Below are 18,606 nucleotides of genomic sequence, written 5' to 3' on the forward strand. Positions count from 1 at the left end.
TCCCATATAGATCTCCCGAATTAACAAATTAAATTCAATTGTGGAATAAGTGATGGCCGGTGGCCAGTCCACAATGGAGGCTGGCCAACCCTCACTAACTACTACGACTGTTCCAAAAACCAATCCTAATCCATTACAATATTCAGATCTGTTCAAACCAAAAACCTTGAATGATACATTACATAGTCAGATCCAATCACTGCCCCAAATTCCAATGAAACCAATAACTTTTCTACATGGGGTGCCATACATTAAATACACTGAAGTAGAAGTTGATCAGATGAATATCATTGAAAATCTTCAGTATGCTGTGATAGGAAAGTTTTCATATGGCCAGCCAGATATTGAACAACTTCGTTTCATAATCCCTACACAATGTGGAATAAAAGGTGAGTGTAGAACAGGTTTTCTAAGAAACCGCCATGTGCTTATCAGATTAAGAGCCCGTTTGGATTGGCTTACAGCTTAAAGCTGTTTGCAGCTTATAAGCTGAAAAAAATAAGTTGGGGTAGTCTAACTTATTTTTTTTTGGCTTATAAGCTGTTTTCAGCTTATAAGCTGCTTTAGATAAACTAAGTCAAATGGGTCCAATTATTTTTTTGAGCTTATTTTAAGCATAAAATGACTTTAAGCTGGCCAGCCAAACACTCAAAAAAGCTGAAAACAGCTTATAAGCCAACTTATAAGCCAATCCAAACGGGCTCTAAGTCTTTTTGAAGACTTTGTGAATTTCACATCAAAGCCTGTATACTACATTCAAGATAGAGAGGGATACTCGTACCAAATGAGAACAATGATCTATGATTCAAATTTCAAGGTTGATGAAGAAACATCAAAGACAATGGCATGGATTTCCTTTCCAAAGTTATTGCCTACATACTTTGTGAAGGAAACTCTTTTTTCAATTGCATCTGCAGTAGGTATTCCTATACAATTGGATATGGCTACGATCAACAAGACTAGACCTAGTTGTGCTAGGGTCAAGGTTTTAGTAGATTTGTTAGCGGATTTACCCAAAATAGTGAGGATGGATATCGAAAATGAAAAAACAGGAGCAATAAGGACTGTTAATGTTCAGATTCATTATGATTACCTTCCTAAGTATTGCAAGGAATGTAAATTACAGGGACATGATGAGTATGATTGTAGAATTATAAATCCAGAGCTTGTTCAGTATGACAATGAAAGGGAGGAAATACCAAAGGAGAATGGCAAGACAAAACCTCATAAAAGCTCTGATGAAATGCACAATAGTAAGGAAAGCAATAAAGATCTCCAAGAGGATAAAGAAACTGAAGCAAAAAAGGCCAAGAGATTACAAGCAGAGGAACAACATAATAAAAAGCAGGCTAATGACAAAGGCAAACAAAAGCAAGAGGATGGAAACCAACAAAGATATGAAGGGAAAACGAATTATGGAAAATACAATTATAGAGGATACAATAATTTGTACAATTATTCTGCTAGAGTGTTGGCAGGTGGAAGAGTGTTAGGAAATTCGGGAAATTGGAATCCCATCAAAGACAACAGAAACTTCAATGCTGAGAAGGGAAATGCAAATCATAGCCAACAGAAAGAGACAACAGTCACTGCTACATGCAACAAATTTAACACTTTGGTGGACTTGGAGGAGGAACAAGAAAATAAAAATGAAACACAAGAAGAAAGCACACATAGTAGCAATCCTGTTAAAGAGACAACTAGGCCATGGGTGGATGCTGCCTTTGGGAAACAAACAGAAAATAACAAAGCTATGAAGGAGCAGGGAAAGATAGATAGCAGACAAGAGCAAAATAATAAGAAGGAGAAAGGGGTAGGGGGTAATCAGTTAGAGGAGATAGCCATACAAGATTCAGAAAGAACAATTACAGATATCGTGGAAAATGATAACAAAAAAGAAGATGATAACAAACAGATTACTGAAGGCCAAGATGTACTTCAACCCATAGAAGTACATGACAGTGTTAATTCAAGCTCATATCAGCAAGTGGAATCAGCTAGACAACAATTGGATCAAATGAAGGACTTACTGGAAGAGCCTCCTGATGCAAACAATATGGGTGAAGGAGATACAGCATCATCTGCTAATAAGGAACAAAATAATGAAAAGGCAACACAAGAAAGGGATCAGAGAGATCAAAACAACAAAGATACAGACATAGAAAAGCAGGCAATTTCAGGAAATCATAAGTATCAACTGGTAGCCAAAGATCATGAAAACACAACACAAGAAGAAGTGAATCAGAATAACATAGATATTGGAGAGGAGGAAGCAGGGGAAACTATTAGTTCTGATTTAATGGATGGACACAATAAAGGAGATATTTCCCCTAAACACTTGACAAAAACTAAAAAGGGTCACAAGGCAAGAGATAAAAGTGTTCCTCCCAAGACAGTGGGAGGAGTACAAACAAGGATGGCATGTTCTAAAGGGGTTTCTCAATGAATAGCTCATTAATATGGAATATAAGGTCTGTAAACACTCAACAGGCCTTTGAGAGGGTAGTACTATTGCATAAACAGAAACATTTTAATTATGTTGCGTTACTAGAGCCTTTCCAGCATGTTAGACATATTGACATGTACAAATTGTGGTTAAATATGGGGACATCATGGCATAATGTGAATGGGAAGATTTGGATTTTTGTGGATGCAGAAATTCAAGTAGAAATAATGAGAGATACAGAACAACTGTTATCCTGTAGATTCACTCATTTGGGTGATGGGCAAGAGTTGGTGCTTACAGTTGTTTATGCGATTACCGATAGAAGTGGGAGAATAGCTCTATGGGAGGATCTATATGACATGTCTTCACACATCACCATCCCATGGCTTGTGGGTGGGGATTTTAATGTCATTACAGATGACATTGAGAAATTTGGGGGTCTTCCTGTACAGTTTGCTGAAACAGAGGATTTTAGACAATGTATAGACATTTGCCAACTGATGGATCTTGGTTTTACTGGAAGTATGTTCACATGGTGGAATGGGAGATCTGATGAGGCTTGTATATTTAAAAGACTGGACAGATGTTTGGGAAATCAGGCTCTGCAGAATTGTTTTCCTAATTTGGAGGTAGAGCATCTCATTAAACAAGGCTCTGACCACTCCCCCTTGCTGGTAAATATGAGAGCAGATAGTAGACCAATTAGGAAATCTTTCAGGTTTCTTAATTTTTGGGTGGAGCATGAATCTTTTCTAGATGTAATCAAAGAAAATTGGGTGGAATCTTATGGCTCAGACCCCTTCTTTAACTTTCATAATAAGTTAAAAAAGGTGGGAAGAGCTCTCTCTAAGTGGAGTAGGGACACTTATGGTGATATCTTCAAGCAAATTGCAACTCTGGAGGAAGTGGTGCAGGTGCATGAGTAGGAATTTGAACAGAATCCTACAGGGCTTAACAGGGAAAGGCTACAAAGGGTACAAACTGATCTGATCAGGTTTTATGCTATTGAAGAAAAATTTTGGAAACAAAAAGCAGGGATGCAGTGGTTTCAGGATGGAGATAGAAACACAAAATTCTTTCATGCTCATGTCAATGGAAAGAGAAGAAAGCTAAAATTACAGAGAATTCAAGATCATATAGGTACTTGGCTGGACACTGAAGAGGAGATTGCGCAGGAAGCAATCAGATTTTTCTCAGACCAATTCAAAGAGGAAAATATCCCTACAGATTTCTCTATGCTTGATAAGATTCCTAAAATGGTTACAGAAGAACAAAATCAACAACTCTATGAAATGCCAGATGAAGCAGAGGTGAAAAGAGCAGTTTTTGGTTTAAATGGAGACAGTGCAGGGGGTCCTGATGGTTTCACAGGAAGATTTTTCCAAGCTTGTTGGGAAATTATTGCAAATGACTTGGTGACCATGGTGAGATCATTATTCTGTGGGCATGAACTCCCAAGGTATGTAACATGTACCAATTTGGTTTTGATACCAAAGAAGAAAGAAATTAATACATTTTCTGATATGAGGCCAATCAGCTTGAGTAACATCACTAGCAAAGTTATCTCAAGAATCATTCATGATAGACTAATATATCTGCTGCCTGAGATCATTTCACCTCAGCAATCAGGATTTGTTAAAGGCAGGAGTATTGTAGAAAACATTCTGTTGGCTCAGGAAATTGTACATGATATTAGGATTAGAGAAAATCCTGCAAATGTTGTCATTAAGCTTGACATGGAAAAGGCTTATGACAGGGTATCATGGTTATTTCTAACTAAAGTCCTGAGGAGAATGGGGTTCGGTGAATTTACTATTGATCTGGTGTTTAGAGTTATCTCAAATAATTGGTATTCCATTCTGATTAATGGGCAACCTCATGGATTTTTCAAATCATCTAGAGGAGTAAAGCAAGGAGATCCACTGTCCCCTACTTTATTCATTTTGGCTGCAGAATGTTTGTCTAGGGCTCTCAATGCACTGCATACTGAGGCTGAATACAAGGAATATGGGATGCCAAAATGGAGTCCATATGTCAATCATTTGGCATATGCAGATGATACTATCATTTTCACCTCTGCTAATGAACAGTCTATGAGATTAGTGATGAAGACTTTGAGTAATTATGGGAAGGTGAGTGGTCAGAAGATTAACAAGCAGAAAAGTGCTGTTTATATGCATCATTTGACATCTCATAACATTAAGGAGCTGGTATTTTCTGTCACTCAGATTCCTAAAAAGGATTTTCCATTCACATATTTGGGTGTACCAATTTACTATGGGAGAAGAAGGAACATTTACTACAAGGAGATAATAGAAAAGATTCAGAATAGACTGAGCTCATGGACTGGTAAGCTGTTATCTATTGGAGGAAGGACAACACTGATTAAACATGTTTTACAGAGCATGCCTATACACCTACTATCCGCTTGTGACCCTCCTAGTGCTATACTTGCTCAGATTCATAGATTGTTTGCTAAGTTCTTTTGGAGCAACTCTGTGGGAAATTCAAGTAAACATTGGGCAACTTGGACAACCTTATGTCACCCACAAGAAGAAGGTGGCATGGGGTTCAGAAGCCTACAAGATATATCTAAAGCCCTCTTTGCTAAACTGTGTTGGAACATGAGAACCAAACAATCCTTATGGAGAACTTTCATGAGTAATAAGTACTTAAAGAAGTTTCATGCTGTGATAGCCCCGAGCGGATCAGGTACTTATGTGTGGAAGAAGATGATTAAATACCAAGATGAGATGGAACATGAGATATGGTGGAAGCTTCAACAAGGTAATTCTTATTTTTGGTTTGATAATTGGACAGGACTGGGAGCCCTATACCATATTACTCCACCAGATTTTGAGTGTGATCCCACAATCATTCTTGTAAAAGAAACTGCAGAAATGGGGCAATGGGATGAACAGTTGCTAAGAAGAATCCTTCCTGAGGATCTAGCAGATCATATTGTGCAGCACATTAATCCACCAAATGAAAATGGCCAAGCAGATAAGGCTTTCTGGAAATTAGATTCGAGGGGGAAATTCACAGTTGGGTCTGCATTTCAATTGCTCAGACAAAGAAAAAACCCCAGTAATTTGTATAAGCAGATGTGGATTAAAGGACTACCAATAAAGATATCTTTTTTTATTTGGAGATTTTGGAAGTTCAAACTACCACTGGATGATAAGCTAAAGAAATGGGGACACCAATTTCCTTCCAGATGCTATTGTTGTCAACATCCAGAAGTGGAAGATACCTCCCATGTCTTTTTACACTCACCAACAGCTCAAGCCATCTGGAAGTATTTTTGTGGACCAGTGGGAATAAATATTGAGAATTTGCAAGTCACCCAAATAATTAACAGATGGTGGGATATGCCTAGTAGACGACATGTCAAATGCATCAACCAAGCTGTCCCTGCTATTATTATTTGGGAACTCTGGAAGAGGAGAAACACTATGAGACATGAAGGGAAGGTGTCAATCACAAAACTCATTTACCAGGTGATGCATACTTTGATTCAATTCATGAAGGTGAGAAGGAAATTTTAGGTATGCACCATATAATTAGAGTGTGATTGTTGAAGCATTACAGAGATACTCTCCAAAGATAAGAGTAACACCAGTGACTTGGAGAACTCCAGATATTGGATGGATAAAAGTCAATACTGATGGAGCCTCAAGAGGAAACCCGGGTAGGAGTTCATGGGCCTTTTGTGTAAGGGATGAAAGGGGAGATGTGATACAAGCACAGGCCAGAGAAATAGAGGATCTTCAAAGCACCAATACCGAGGCAGAGGCCCTGGCCATTTTACAGGCTCTTAGGTATTTAAAAGACAATCAATGGGATCAAATAAGAATAGAGACAAATTCACTTTTGCTGAAGAACTCTATTCAAAGGACATGGGAAATTCCTTGGCAAATCATTACTATGGTGGAAGAAATTTGGAGAATAAGTGAGGAAAAAGTGGTGGTGATAGAGCATATTTATAGGGAAGGAAACAAATTAGCAGATCACTTGGCTAATTTAGCTTTGGACACAGGGGACATACAATTCAATTCCTTTCATGACATGGAGAGCCACTGTAAAAGAATTGTGAACAGTGACAAATTACAGCTGCCCTATCTAAGAATTAGATCATGTTAAGGAGACTGAATATAGAGGGAAGGTGGGAGAAAAGGAGGTCCTCACACTCAAATCCTTTGGGAGGAGAATGTGAAGGATTTGGTTTACACTAACTGTTTGCTAATGGTTGCAGGTACACAAACTAACATAAATGGAGGATTTTTAATTCAACAGGTACCACAGAACAACAACACCGAAGGAATACCAACAAGCAGCGAAACACAGTGCAATCAGGATGTTGAGAAGGTTTACCAGCATAAATTGCAACTGGTTGGAGGCACTTTTGACAAATGACATGAAATGGAATTACTGCTCTTAATGATTGAGCACATGGAACACAACAGACCTCTTGAGTACACATGGGCATACAGGTTATATTTAGTGGTTGTTTCTTAGTTGGTGGTATTAACACCCCGGGATGCTCATCCTACTGAGAACTGGTCATTAGTTAGAAAATGTACTGCCTTGGTGCATATAGAGGGCCAAATATAGAGCATGTGAGATATAGAAACAGAAGTTCTTTATGGAGCAATTATTTCAAATTTCATTCTATTAGTAATTTTTTAACATTTTGTAATATCAAATTAAGACAAGTTATAAGTCTTAATTTGATCATTAGTTTAAATTTTGTATTTTTCATTAGCCTTTTTGGCTACGGTTGTACAAACTTCTGGATTTTTTGATAAAATTTATAAAATTAGCCCTAGGCCAAAAGCCTAGTGGACTTGAATTTTTTTAAAAAAAATATCAACACATGAATTGAGAACAATGACTAATAAATAGGATCTACGAAACTAGATTATTTATTTGAGTCATTAGAATATTTTCGATGTTATTTTGAAGAGTTTGGTTAGTTGTGGAGATTAAGAATTTATCGAACTCTTATTGACCTGAAATTTGGTGTGTTCATTGGAAACGTCTAGTAAGAAATAATCTTTGAGGCTGTTTAGATGGGTTTTAGCTGTTCTTTCGGATTAAAACGTGTTTTAAGTATGAAAAACTACTCTTTATGTCAGTTTTATTATGTTAAATCTAGAACATGAATACACATGATGATTTAATATGAATTGATATATGATAAGAATGTAGGTCATATTGTTTAATTCTTAAAGATGCTTAAATTGTTTTGAATCTGATTTTGGTTATAACTTTGGAGATGAATTATTTGGCGGACTCCAATTAACCTGAAATTTAATAGATTCATCGGAAATGACCCATTAAACAATATTCTGTTATGATTTGGAATTGTTTAGATGGTATTTTAGGCATTTTTTCTATTTCTTGAAAATTATTTTAAGGAAAAATAACTCGGTTATGATCTAATGGTGATAGAGATTCTTCCTTATGTTTTTCATGTATAAATACTAGTGAAATAATAAATTTATGTGTTGACTTTAGGTCTTCCTCCCCATCGGATGGATTTATTATGAGTTGTCACTAGGTATAATCACTAGTTATTGATAACTTGTATTAACTCTCCATCTGAGTTACATGTTGGGTCAATGGAACTAGAGTTAATGATCACGATATTCACTTGGCTTAAATTAGCAGCATACTCTGCGTCTGAGTTAGCTCTGGTTTTAAATTTATAGAGTGAACATCTGGCATCACATATATATATGTTACATGAATTGTTCTTTCATATTGAAATTTGTTGTTCAAGATGCATGGATATCTATGTGGTGTGTTTTGAATTTTATGTTCAATGATTACATAAACATGCTAATTTTCAGAAAGCAACACTGAGATTATGTAAACATATTTTAAAATTTTGTTCGTTGTTCTTGATTCATGTATATTAGTATGCTAATGATGATATGTGATAAGATCTACTGAACAAATGTATATGTTTTTTTTTAAATTCTATTTTGGTTTAAAAAAAAATAATTTTTTTTATCCGAATTGGTCATGGTTTCGGAATTCTGATTTTTGACGAACTCCGATTAACTCGAAATTTGGTAGGTTCTCTGGAAACGGCCCACTGAGTAATACTCACCAGCTTTGCTCGTGAACTGGGCCCTTTTTGGCCATCTGGGGTCGTTTAGATGGGGTTTTTTTTTTTTTTTTTTTTTATCGTTTTTCTGGTTTCTGGAATTTTTTTGTTAAATAAAATTTTTATATCTTCAAACAGTGGTGGTAGAGTTCATTCTCTATGGTCTCCATTGTATATAACAGTGATATAATGAGTTTATATGTTGACGTAGGTCTTCTTCCCCATCGGATAGATTCATTATGGTAAATTACTGTGCTTCAGTCCTTAGTTAATTGATAGCTTGTCTTGACTCTCCAACTGAGGTACAAGTTGGTTCAATGGAACTAGGGATAATTAAATGGGATATTTACCTAATATAAATTAGCAGTTTACTCTCCATCTAAGTTGGTTCTGTTTCTTTATGGGGTGATATATCTGGCATGACTCATATATTTTGCATGAATTGTTAAGTTTCCCTATCGAATCTAACTGTTCGGTAAGCATGGTTATATGTGTGATGTGTGGTTTGAATTTTATTATTCATTCAGCATAACTAATGATCTATTTAATGATTATATCTCAAATTCTCAATAGATTTTATCCAGCCCACTTACTACTAGTCAGGAATTTCTTCTGATAGAAATAAGACATTAATTTAAAGGATGCATTATATGTAACTTCTGTTAGAAAGAATTTATTTTCAGTTTCTAACCAAACAAGAGATGGATAGTTAGTTTATTTTTCTTGTAACTCTTGTGTTATTGAGTTTGATAAACATTTTATCTCTTGTGGTATATTGATGCGTGACCCTTTAAATTAATAACTCTTCTGAACTGAATAGTGTTAATCTGTCCCATCAGAGATTTTTTTTTTCGTGAATTGAATGAACTTATCTGTGACACTTGTGGCTAGGTCATTTTAATCTGAATAGAATTTCGAAGTTGGTCAATTTGAACTTTTGAGGTTCATTGAAAGTAGAGACACTGCCAACTTGTGAGTCCTATTTAGAAGGAAAAATGACTAAGAGACCTTTTCTCTTAAAAGGAAATAAAGTTAATGATAAGTTAAGACAATCCATTCTGATTTGTGTGGTATAATGAACTTCAAGGCAAGAGGTGATTTTGAGTATTCTGTGACATTCATAGAGGATTACTCATGATATGAATATATTTATTTGATGCTCTGTAAGTCCGAATGCTTTGAAAATTTCAAGGTATTTAAGGCGAAAATAAAAAGCATTAGGGGAAATATATTAAGTCACTGCGATTTGATCGTAGTGGCGAGTAACTCTTTGCATAGTTCATTAATTACTTATTAGATAAAGGGATTGCATTTTCAATTGTCTACATCAAGTATTCTACAATAGATTGGTGTGGAAGAGAAAAGAAATATGACTCTTTTGAAGGTGGTAAGATTAATTGACTTATTTATATTTGCTTTTTCGTTTTGGGATATGTCGTAGAAACTGCGAGTTACATTCTTAATTTAATTCCCTCTAAGTTAGTCCCTTTGATACCCATAGAACAGTGGATTGGAAGTAAGCCAAATCTGCAACATGTTCGGATATGAGGTTGTCTAGCACACATGTTCAAAGGGAAAACAGATAAGTGGAAATCAAGAACGGATGTACGCATGTTTATTAGATATCCAAAGGGAACGAAAAAAGATTTATTTACTGTCCTAAAAGAAAATAAGGTAATTGTTATTACAATTGCTAGATTTTTCGAAAAGGACTATTTAATAAACCAAGTTGCTAGAAGTAAGCTAGTTTTATAGGAATTGAGCAAAGAAATAGCAAATGAGTCATCTAAAAAATTCAGAAGTTCAAGAACATCTAACCGACAAGTCAGGGTTGACGTTCCATTGCATTTAAGTAGTGGGAGAAACGTTAATAGGCGTAAAGAAATTCACTACTTTTAAGTAGTGGGAGTGATGTTGATCAAATAACGCTATATGAAGTCGTTAATATTTTAATACCGAAAGGCAATGAAGATAATATTAAGACTCAGGAATATGATAGTGTGACTATAATAGTAGTAGTACTTAGTCGTAGTGGGAGAATAATAACCAAGATCGGTTCGGTGTATACTCTTGGGAGAATTTCATGATAGGATTCCTGAAAAGAAATACATTTTTTTTGGAGAGTTTCATGACAGGATCCCTGAAGATCTTAGTACAGAACCGGTCATTTACGACGAAACACTACTAGACGGAATTGCATCAGAAAACAACTTGGTAAGTTAATTTTAGCAAAGAGCTTAGTCGCTAAGACTTTTGGTAGTCGTGCAAAAGGAATACATGTGAAAGTTGTAAATGCATGGTTAAAAGTCTAAGTGGGAGATTGTTGGGGTATATACCATTAACCATGCGTTTAGACATGGTATATTCTAACAATTGTCATGGTTAAAAGTCTAAGTGGGAGATTGTTGGGATATATACTATTAACCATGTGTTTGAATATAGTATTTATTATAGAACAATTATTTATTCATTGTTTAATAAAGAATTAAATAGATCATGTACCAGTATGTGTGTCCTTTACTTATATAGTAGATGATTTAGTGTATAGAGTTTAGCTTATACACGAAAGATTAAATCGTCGATTCTTATAAGTATAAAATTTATGTTCACAATCTAAGATGGAAATTGGACAAAGCCATCGGTATGATTGTAGCCCAAGATTAATATAATGTATCTTCATTATGGGAACGGTATAGTTTCGTCTTCTTGTGCTAGTACATTTTGTATGTATTGAACGGATCAAGTAGAGATAAATGTTTTTGTACTGAATATATAAAACAAATTCTCTAGTTCATTAAATGTACTTATACTCTTAATCTTGATATAATTATTATGATCACTGTGATTTGTTCATTATTTTGATTTATTAAAAGGTACGACTCAATTGCGGGTCTATGTATTCCTGGTAAATTGGATGATGTCAAATTACATTTGTGAAATAATAATTAGTTGATAGAATCCATGTCTCGACTTTGAGATTGATGATACCCCTTTATGGATGCTTATAAGTCTCATGTGAAAACCCTGCAGGTGGATTTTGTATCCGTCACATGATGTAAGTTAAGCAGAAATATAAAGGATTCAATTAGTCAATGAATTAAATTGTCAGTAATTTAATTTAATTGATTGGTATCTGTAATCTTAACATGGGGAGTTAAATAAGATTTAATGAAAGATTTCGAAATTGAATTGAGGAGTGCAGTTGCGATTTTTTAGTGGAATAATTCGTAATTTATTATGGTAGAATTAATTCAGATTGTTTGAATTAATTCCATAATAGGAAGCCTCGTTAATTAAATTCTGTGGTCCCTGCTGTGCCCGAATAATAAAGAATTAAATGGAATATTATTTCTTGGTGGAAAATAAAGACCTAACAGGTTTTGAAAAGGGAAAAAACCCTAAACCTGTAGTTATAAAATAGGATTCTTATTCCATAAGGAGGCTAAGGGTTTTAGAAGTTTCTTTAACTTTTTCCATAGAAATTCGCCCACACGAATTTCGCAGATTCTGGTATTATTCGGGTTACACAGCAGAAGACTGCGGAATTGAAGGCTGACGATCTCGTGGATGGTGTGTGTTCGTGGGTGAAGATTCGATTCTTGGTCGCTGTCACGCTTCAAGAGATAAGTATCAATTTTATGTTTGATCAATATCTTTGATTATGTGTTATCTATATTACATGCAAGTTCGATCCTGGCTTTTTGCTTCCGCTGTGTATGCCTGATTTCCAACAGGTGCAACATAGTAAAATCAAATTTCATTTCATTTGAGAGTTCAACAATCCAGTGAAATTATTGTAGTTTGTTAATCATCCGAAGATTGACTTGCAGTTATGCTTACAAAGGCATTACCTAAGGAACGATTTGAGAACCTCAAGCAAATGATCAGAGTTTCTCATGAAAATGCCAAGGAGTAGTGTGAGAAAGTTATGATTTTAGTCCCAACAAATAGTTAACTGAATTGTTAGAATAAGTTAGCTCAACTTTTGTGGAATAAGTTAGCATGACTTGAAATTTACTCAAAAACAGTGTGCAACAAGTCCTTATGTGGGACACCAGATGAAAATATGTAATTCTCCTATAAATATCTGACTTTGAATGAAAAAATATTTGTCAGTTCATCAACAACTTAATTTTTTGTTCTCTGTCAAATTTTTGCTACTGTGCCTTCTTTAAAGCACAACTAGATGTTAGTTTACAAATTATTTTGTAAGAAGACTTCTAATTTGAAAAAAAAGGGGTCAGTCCTACAAATTCTGAAGCAGCACAACAAGAAATAACAGAAAACCTTGTATGCAATATAAATGAGGAGTTGTTATTTGATGAAATTTAAACCTAAGTACACGATTTTCACGTTAAACTTCACTTTGTAGCCCGAAACAAATATTGGTGAATCAAAAACTTCATCAAGATATTATTACCACTTCAACTTCCATTCCATTTAGCTTTGGTTCTGTTAGGGCCTTTGTAATTGCTGATTCAGGAGGGCCGTAAACTTGTGGATCCAGTTTACTGAGAATTGGAAGTTCCTATGTGGAAAAATTGGCATTATTTAGAGAATCTTTTAGCAAATGAGAAGAGAAGAACCGTGCAATAGAAGACTACAATCCTTTTCATTTAGTTTTTATGGATACCTTAAGTAGTTCGATGCTAGCAGGGTTAACCCCTGCCAAAGTCGCACGTGCAAATTCATGGTCTCGTAGCCATGTGATAGTAACCAGAGAATAGAGAACACAAGAACTAGAATAAGAAACTGCGATTTATTAGTAATAGATCGTGCAAGAATCTTAAACACAATTACACCAATAAAGATGTCGGTATGGAGAGGACAAGATTCCAGAATATAGTAGTTTTAAATCTGAAATTGCATGCCCAAATAACTAATCCTAATTACATATTTATAGAAAACATAACAGGATAAGATAAACTAGGAATGATAACTGCTAAACCAACTGCTGGAGAAAATCAAGGGAACAGTTGCTAGACAACTGCTATAGAAGTTGTGTTTGTCCAAAACTCTTCAACTCTTTATCCTTTTGTCGATATTTTCTCCTAGGGTAGGTATGTATCAGTGCCAACCCCTCCCCCCCCCCCCCCCCCCACGAAAAGTCTCCTTGTCCTCAAGGCGGAAAGAAAGAAATTTCAGCAATGCCAGTTTCTTGAGGGTCACCGACGACTATTGCATTGACCTCATCAACATCTTCCAATTGATCTCCTCCTGTAAGTTCCATGAGAGATAGTTTCGGAGATTTACATTTATGACCAGGTTCAAATTTCTCATGGCAACGATAACAAAGTCCATGCGCCATAAGATTTCTTCTCTCGGTATCCCATGTTCGCATTTGAAGAGGTTGGGAGCCGGTTGGATTGGAAGAAAAATTGCTACGTGAATTTTTTGATGTGGAGAAAAAGAAGCAGCGTTGTTCTAAATGTTTTTAACAGAGGGCAATGGGTTCTGTATAGTGGGTCTGCTGGTTGGTGTCCAATTAGGCCCTCTATTGCTGCGAACTGGACCTAACTTAAATTCAAGTGGCCAAACTCATAGCCCTGTAAACTGTTCTGGGCTTGTGAATCCTAACATTAGATTTAAGTTCCTCTTTTAGCCCATTCAGAAATACCCCGATTACATTACTGCAAGCCAAAATTGAATTTGAAAGAGCAAGTTAGAGAAAAGGAGCATTGAGATAATACCTTGAATCCTAATCTTATCTACTGAAAAAGGGAGCCCCCTTGATCACCTGAAGAGATTTTTAGGCAGAATTGGCATAATTATTATCGTAAGGATTGCAGAGGAGCTATTATCGTCCAGCTCCCTAACCTAAAGCGGCACCGGGTTTGGACCGTAGGGAACCTTATCATGGGGGGACGTCTAATCCTTTTGCCGCTACAAGGCTGGCTAATCGTACGCAGCAGGCTCGAATACCCCTGGTTCTGGAAGGCACATGAGTCCGAACGCTATGTTGAATGTGAGACCGAGACTACACTACGTAGGTGATAGTGATCTGGCCAGTTTGTGACCCTAGAACGTTTTGTAAATTCTTGATAATACTCCTGTATAAAACCTATTTGCTGAATGCTACAAAGGCGTTCGTCCGAGTTTTGGAACTCTGTGCTTTAACAAGCTCTTCCCAATAATGCAAAGTTCGCTCACGATTTATCCAAGAGAAGAGATTAAGAGTATCGCCTTCCAGATACATCGCTGCAATGTCAACTTTGTGTTCCTCTGAAGTTTGATAGTAGCAAAAATATTTTTCTGCTTTCAAAATCCATCCCCTGGGATCACCTCCTTCAAATCTGGGGAATTCCATCTTTGTGTGTGGCCTCCGGGAAGGATTTTTGAGCCACGCTAGACTCTCAATGTCTTCTTCCTCTTCTTGCCAAAAGGATTTTCCTCCATTACGGGTTTGGTGACTGGTTTCCTCTTGTTGGGTATGGCCAGTCTGGGCTTTTAATGTAGTAACTTCAGCGAATCAATCGTCTTTAACTTTGATACTATGGCAGATAATTGCTGGGCAAGAGATTCAACATTGAGAGTGTCTTCTTGAGAATTAGAGGATCTGGTATTGACCATGTTGGATCGATCTGCTCTGATACCAAATTGATAGTAACCAGAGAATAGAGAACACAAGAACTTATCAACACTAGGGCGTGTCATACACGGATACCCAAAGGCGAAACGCTCCCTTCTCTCTCATCAACTTTGACCTATTAACCTAAATCTCATACGCCGCCACCCACCATGGCCGGTGGACAACCTCCACTTGGGGTTGCTCCACCTACCATAGATCCAAATAATCCAAGTCCTTCCAATTTGCCTACCAATTCAAACCCTAGTACAACATCTACCGACAATGTAAACCCTGCAAATCTACCTACTTCATATGCCAATTTATTAAAACCAAACCTAGGAGCAACTACACCCATACCAACAATTCCTATAAAACCAGTTACATACATTGATGGAGAACCTTATGTGGAATGTAATTCAAGAGAAATAAAACATCTCATTATGAAAGAAAATTTGCAATATGCAGTATTGGGGAAATTTTCATATGACATCATTAACATAAGGGCCCTTAGAACTGCTATTCCTGAACAGTGTGGAATTAAAGGTAAGTGTGAAATTGGCCTTATTGAGGATAGACACATTTTGATGAGATTTTTAGTATTGGAAGATTACATCAAAATACTTTCTACCCTTGTTTATTACATTTCAATGAATAATAGATATTGTCAAATGAGAATGATGATTTGGAACCCATGGTTCAAACCAAATGAAGAAACTTCTGTTGCTCTGGCTTGGATAAGTTTCCCGGAACTGCCACCAAATTTCTTTTCTCGAGAGGCGGTTTTCTCCTTAGCATCTGCAGTTGGAAAACCATTAGTAGTTGATCTTGTTACTACTAATAAGACGAGGCCAAGTTGTGCAAAAGTAAAAGTGGAAATTGATCTAATGAAAGCACATCCTCATAGGATACACATTGCAGAAAGGGATGAAGATACAGGGAAGATTATGGAAAAATGGGTTCCAATTAAATATGATTTTCTTCCTAAATTTTGCAAGCATTGTAAATTACAAGGTCACTCTGAGATAGAGTGCAGGGTTTTACATCCAGAATTAGAAAATCAATACAGGGAGTCATGGAGACAAGACAACAAAAAGGAAGATAATGCAGTGGAGAATTTCCCAGAGAAAAACATAAATAATTATGGGGAGAAAGCAAGATACAATCAAGCAAAGCAAGAATGGATGCAGAAGAGAAAGAACAAATACATTAAGGATTCCAGTGGTGTCATCTTGGGGAAATAAAGGAACAGGAAGACTCACAAGAAGCTAATGATATGATACAAACTCAAAATGCTTTTGAATTGTTGACAAATGAAGAGGAAGGAGTGCAAGATGAGGAACCTGTCACAAAAAATAGTGAAGAACAGTTAGAGATCCAACAAACTGAAGGCTGTGTTGAGCAAGGTATAAAATCACATAAGCATGATCAGTTAGCACATTCACCAAATGGAAGCAACACAAAGACTCAGATATTGGAGGAAGCAGAAGAAGTCAGTAGTACACCCAAACAAAAGAACACAGTAGAGAATAATATTTCAAACAGTGAGGAGACAATGGAGAATCAGTTTTCAGATAGGAATAAAGTACAAGTCAGCCCAATACATTCATCAACAAAGAGTCAATATTCAGCAAAAAGCATAGGGAATAAAGTGCAGATAGATAATACCCCTATACAAGCAACAGAAACCAGTATACTAAATGGGAATACCACTCCAAAATTGGCTAGTCCAAACATGACAAGTCACAGTTCAAATAATGCAAGGGATGTCAAGGAAATAGGCACAACATTACAGGTCATAAACACTCAGCATGATCAACTAAATTCAGGATTGATAGGGGAGCAGGATTTAGATGAATACTTAATTGAGCAAAACATACAAGCAGTGGCCAGAGCTGGAGACCTTTCTTCTACGCAGATTGATAAAGCAATGGGGAGAGGGAAGAAAAAGCATAATTTGCTATCAACTGGTGGTGTTCAAACTAGAAGAACTGGGCAGAAACTTAAGTTTCCATTATGAATGCTATAATTTGGAATATCAGGTCTGTGAATACAATGGAATCTTATACAAGGCTTATCAAGTTGCATCAAAAATATCAATTTGGATTTATTGGTTTACTAGAGCCTTTTCAAGAGGCTTAGAGAATAAAGGAGTACAGAAGAAGAATTGGATTGCAACATACCTTTGTGAATTGTACAAATAAGATTTGGGCCTTTGTTGATGATATGTTTGAAGTAACAACTGTGGCTGATCATCCCCAACTACTAACACTAAACTTAAAGGTGCATGGACAGGTAGAGGAGATGTTCATTTCAATAGTGTATGCAAAATGCAATCAATAAGAGAGAATGGATTTATGGGAGGCTTTGGAAAATCAGGCTATCACAAATCAAAGGCCATGGTTGATTGGTGGTGACTTCAATGTCATCACCTCTGAAGAGGAAAAGTATGGTGGATTACCAGTAACTGTGAATGAAGTACAGGATTTCAATACTTGTATTCATAACTGTTCTGTAGTTGACTTGGGCTTTAAAGGAGGCAAATATACTTGGTGGAATGGGCAAAGTGGAAATGACTGTATTTTTAAAGGTTGGATAGATGATTGGGTAAACAAGCTCTGCAAAAATAAGTATGCTGGACTGGAAGTGACTCATCTGATCAGATCAGGATCAGATCATGCCCCTTTACTAATCACTTATACTGGAGTAATTGAAAGTTTTAAAAGATCTTTCAAATTTCTTAACTTCTGGGCAAAACATGAAACCTTTGTTGACATTGTAAGACAACATTGGCAGGCTGACTTCATGGCAAACCCATTCAATTTGTTTCATCACAAGTTAAAGAAGGTGAAAAATGCATTGGCAAATTGGAGCAAGGTTACCTTTGGGAACATTTTCCAGGAGATTGAGACTTTAGAAGAGGTGATTAAAGTGCATAAGATTCAGTTTGAAGTACAACCTACCCCTACTAATAGGGAAATGCTTCATAAGGTTCAGGCTGATCTTAACAAATATCTTCATTTAGAAGAAGAATTTTGGAAGCAGAAGGCAGGGATGAATTGGTTTAAGGATGGAGATAGAAATACTACCTTTTTTCATACATATGTTAAAGGTAAGAGGAAGAGGTTACAGTTAAAAAGAATCCAGAATCAACAGGGAAATTGGCTGGAAAATCAAGAGGAGATTTCTCAGGAGGCAATTAGATTTTTCTCAGCACAATTCACAAAGGATGCAGATCCAACAGATTTTGAAATATTAGATCATGTTCCTTAGATGATTTCTGGAGATCAGAATACTTGTTTGGGAGAAATCCCAACAGAAGAGGAAGTTAAAAGTGTGGTTTTTAGCCTTAATGGGGAAAGTGCTTCAGGACCAGATGGTTTCACTGGGATTTTTTATCAGTATTGCTGGGAGATTATCAGGGAAGACATCTGCAACATGGTCATAGCATTCTTTTGTGGAGCTGAGTTACCTAGATTC

The 18,606-nt window shown here is 36.3% G+C and overlaps 1 pseudogene; it reads right to left on the reverse strand.

The window, feature by feature from the left end:
* Nucleotides 1-18,606, reverse strand: part of LOC132639676 (lipoxygenase 6, chloroplastic-like) — a 30,594-nt pseudogene that overhangs the window by 5,346 nt on the left and 6,642 nt on the right.

The sequence above is a fragment of the Lycium barbarum genome, chromosome 5 (genome assembly GCF_019175385.1).
Source record: "Lycium barbarum isolate Lr01 chromosome 5, ASM1917538v2, whole genome shotgun sequence".
Lineage (NCBI taxonomy): Eukaryota > Viridiplantae > Streptophyta > Magnoliopsida > Solanales > Solanaceae > Lycium > Lycium barbarum.